Here is a 4,294-nt window from a genome sequence, read left to right on the forward strand (position 1 = left end):
GCACCCGATACATGTTCTCTAGGCCTTTTAGAAAACATGGAGTGGTTCCTTTGGCAACATACATGAGAATCTACAAGAAAGGTGATATTGTAGGCATCAAGGGAATGGGTACTGTTCAAAAGGAATGCCCCACAAATGCTACCATGGCAAAACTGGAAGAGTCTACACTGTTACCCAGCACGCTGTTGGCATTGTTGTGAACAAACGGGTTAAGGGCAAGATTCTTGCCCAGAGAATTAATGTGTGTATTGAGCATATTAAGCATTCTATGAACAGAGATAGCTTCCTAAAACGTGTGAAGGAAAATGACCAGAAAAAGAAGGAAGCCAAAGAGAAAGGGACCTGGGTTCAACTGACGTGCCAGCCTGCTCCACCCAGAGAAGCCTGAGCCTCTGGAACCTATTCCCTATGAATTCATGGTATGATGGATATTAAAAATAAACTCATCTGTGGTCTATAAAAACAACAACAACAACAAAAAACAATTACAGTTCTAGGGTCCATCCATGGCGGATTGATTGAGAGGGGAGCTCCAAACTTGTCTGAAAAATGAAATGACAGAGTAGGCACACAGTCTTTGCTTAGATTGTATGCTGCAGATTAGTGACAATACCATTAATAGGTTTCTAAAAATGTTTTTATTCATTTTCTCCATTAGATTAAAAAAATGTCAATCATCCATATCAAAGAATAGGAACAATGAGTACAATGAAATCACTTCAGTATGGCAAGGTTTCAAAATAGTCATGCTCACCTGGGCTTTATTCATATTATATTATATCACATGGAAAGTCTAGCAGGCTCTCCCTGGGTAATGACATCAAGCTAATCTCCAGAAGGGTTGGCAAATCCATGCTTGACAGCCACAGCTGTTCTATGATCTTTGGTCTTAAAGATAATGTTTGCACTGAAAGAACTGGGCGATGATTCAGAGACCTGAGCTCCTGGCTCTGTGATTCACTTTGGAATCTGCTTAAATAGCCTCGCCACTTCGTGTCCTCAGTTTTGTTGTCTATAAGTGAGGAGATTAATATCTCATTAGAGGGGCCAGCAGGTGGCATGGTGGTTGAGGTGCTGACTCCCACATGGCCAACCATGGTATGAATCCCAGACCTGACAGCTTGCTTTCTCACTCTCTCTCTCTGGTGAGCACACGTGCCTTGTAGCAAATTGAAAAAGTAATAGGTACCAGCAGTTGGCGTAATGGCTATGTCGCTGGACTCCCATGTAGTCGATCGCGGTTCAAGTCCTGGACCCAGTGGCTTAAACTCACGCTGGGTGTGTGTGCATGTGTGCCTAAGATCCCAAGAGGAGAATGGAGGAGAAGGGATTGCAGCGTGGCCATCCCTCCTGAGGGGGTGATTTCTTCTTTTCTGTCTCTCTCTCTCTGTTTTTGGCAAGCGCACGCACCCTATAGCAAAAACCTCTCAAAAAGAAAAGTAATAATAATGATAAATTTGGGGGCCAATGGATGGCATAATGGTTATGTCACTAGACTCCCATGTGTTGGCTGCAGTTCGAGTCCTGGACACAGTGGTTTAAGACTCACACCGGGATTGTGTGTGTGTGTGTGTGTGTGTGTGTGTGTGCCTAAAATCCGAGGAGGATAATGGAGCAGAAGGGATTGCAGTGTGGCCATCTCCCCTGGGGGGTTATATCTCGCTTTGTCTCTTCTCTCTGTCGAGAATACACACCCTATAGTAAAAATCTCTCTCTAAAATAATAATAATGATACATTTTTTATTTAAATAAATAGTTAAAAAAAAAAAACCTTATTAGATCCTCAAGGCCAACAGGTGGCATGGTACTTGAGGTACTGGATTCCTACATGGCTTACCATGCTTTGAGTCTCAGATCTGGCCACTTGAAAATCACCCCAGGTGTATTACATGCATGTCCAAAAGTCTGAGAGGACAATGGAGAAGAAGAGATTGTGATGTGGCCATCCCCCAGAGGGATGGTTTCTCACTTTTCCTATCTCTGAGTCTCTCTGTTTCTCTTCTTTCCAGCAAGCACACACACCCTATGACAAAAGCCCAACACACAAACTTCATTAGATCCTCAAGACACCTTCATGAAGTAGATAACAGTGAAGAAAATTATTTGAAGAAAATACAGCACTGTGAAAATAATGAAAGTATGCTCAGATAAGCAAGTGGTATGGAGGTTAAGGTGCTGGATCCCACATGACTGACTATGGTCTGAGTCTCAGATCTTGTGCCTTGCTTTCTCAATTTCTCTCCCCTGCCCCTCCCAGATCAAATTAAAAAGTAATAATAAATAAAAGAAAAAGAAAAAATTATTAGGACCAGCAGATGGCATAATGGTTATGTCACTAGACTCCCACATATTGACTATGGTTTGAGTCCCGGACATGGCAGCTTAAAACTCAAGCCTGCTGTGCATAAGTATATGCCCAAGATCCCGAGAATGGAGAAGAAAGGACTGTGGCATGGTCATCCTTCCTGGGAGGTGAGTTCTCACCTTCTGTCTCTCTGTCTCTCCAGCAAGCACATGCGCCCTATAGAAAAGAAAAAAAAAATCAAAAATCAATCAATTGCAGGACCAGCAGTTAGCGTAATGGCTATGTCTCTGGACTCCCACGTAGTCGACTGCGGTTCGTGTCCCGGACCCGGTGGCTTAAACTCACACCGGGTGCATGTGCGTGCGTGCCCAAGATCCCGAGAGGAGAATGGAGGAGAAGGGATTGCGGCCTGGCCATTCCCCCTGGGGGCTGATTTCTCACTTTCTGTCTCTCTGTCCCTCTCTGTCTGTCTGGCGAGTGCACGCGCCCTATAGCAAAAACCTCTCAAAAAAAAAAATCAATCAATCAATTAATCACTAATTCTTTAAAAAATAAAAAGGTATGCTTGAGCAAGCAGAGGCTGTGTTGGTTAATGTGCTGGGTCACACATGACTGACTTCATGATTTGACCCCTGAACCCGGTAGCTTGAAGAAAACACCAGACACCGTGTGTGCGCTTCGAATTCCCAAAAGGAATATGGAGGAGAAAGGATTGAGGCATAACCATCTCCCCTGGGGAGTGTTTTCTCACTTTTCTCTCTCTCTCTATCTTTCCCATTTCTCTCCGATGAATGCATGCGTCCTATGGCAAAAATTTTTTAAGAAATCAAATTTAACACATACTTTACTAACTTGTGACTTCAGAATTATTTCTTTATTTTTTTTGTGTGTGTACCACATCCAAGTCAAATCCCCGTAGGTTACTATAAATTTCCACTCATTCCTGTACATCTACTGGTGTTTCCATTTATTCCCAATAACTTACTCTGTCTCTACCAGCTCAGTGATGTTACACAAAGGCCTGTGCATTCTAAGAAGGGCTCTACAAAACGACTTCTGTATGATGGTTCACCAAAGGCGATGTCGCCCTGCAAAGACCACTGACATTTCTTACCTGGGTTCCCTACGGAATTTATCTTCACAGCTCATTGTTCAGTTCACGGGAAGAAGCCAGATGAGTTCAAGGTCCAGAAATCAAATAGACACCAGACAAGGATTCATTTGAAGGAACACGAGCAGCTACAAATCCGTTAGCAGCTGGGCCAGCGGTTTTCCCAACATCTCCAGTATGAGAGCTCTGTTTTAATATCAGTACTTCCGTAACTGAAAAATGTATATATCGGGTTGTCAGAAAAGTCATGACACATGTTTGCATAGAAAACATACATCCTGACCTTTCCTGGCAACCCGATATATTTGACTGCCTCCCCGCCATCTATGGTTTCACTTTCTGCACTTTCAGTTACCTAAGGTCAACCATGGTCTGAAAATAGTACATGGAAAATTCCAGAAATAAAGATGTTATCAGTTTCAAATTGCTTGCCATTTTGAGTAGTAGGATGCCCTCCCTATTATCCAGCTCTGTCCCACCTAGGTGGTGAATCACACCGTGGTCCAGCTTATCAACGCTGCATACACTACCCAGCCATTAGTCAGTGCATGGCCGTCTGGGTTATCAAATGGAAATCACACAGCATACCGAGGGCTTGGTACTATGGGGGTTTTGGGTAGCCACTCCAGGTCTTGGAACATATCCCCTACGAATAAAGAAGAGACTACTATAATCATAAAAAATCTCCTAAAACTAGTGATGCTTTTGAGTGAATTTGTTATTTCCTAATAATAATAGCTTCTGTATATATTTGAGAATTAGCACACAGTGGGGCTGGCTGCAGCTGGGAACTCAGTTGGGTCATTGGCTTGAGGCCACACTTCTTTTCCAAGTCTGCCTCTCTAGGTGATTTATCGGGCTCCTTCTTAGCATGGCAA

General features: G+C 43.3%; 1 long non-coding RNA gene across 1 annotated transcript in view; it reads right to left on the reverse strand.

The window, feature by feature from the left end:
- The window catches only part of LOC114010127 (uncharacterized), a 7,295-nt gene extending 3,734 nt beyond the window's left edge, over positions 1-3,561 (reverse strand). Inside the window, exon 1 of the long non-coding RNA XR_003551500.1 lies at positions 3,420-3,561. This is a non-coding gene — a long non-coding RNA (uncharacterized LOC114010127). The remainder of the gene's footprint in view (positions 1-3,419) is intronic.
- Between the last annotated feature and the right edge of the window lie 733 nt (positions 3,562-4,294).

Source organism: Tupaia chinensis, unplaced genomic scaffold (genome assembly GCF_000334495.1).
Source record: "Tupaia chinensis unplaced genomic scaffold, TupChi_1.0 Scaffold000060_1, whole genome shotgun sequence".
NCBI classification, from domain to species: Eukaryota; Metazoa; Chordata; class Mammalia; order Scandentia; family Tupaiidae; genus Tupaia; species Tupaia belangeri.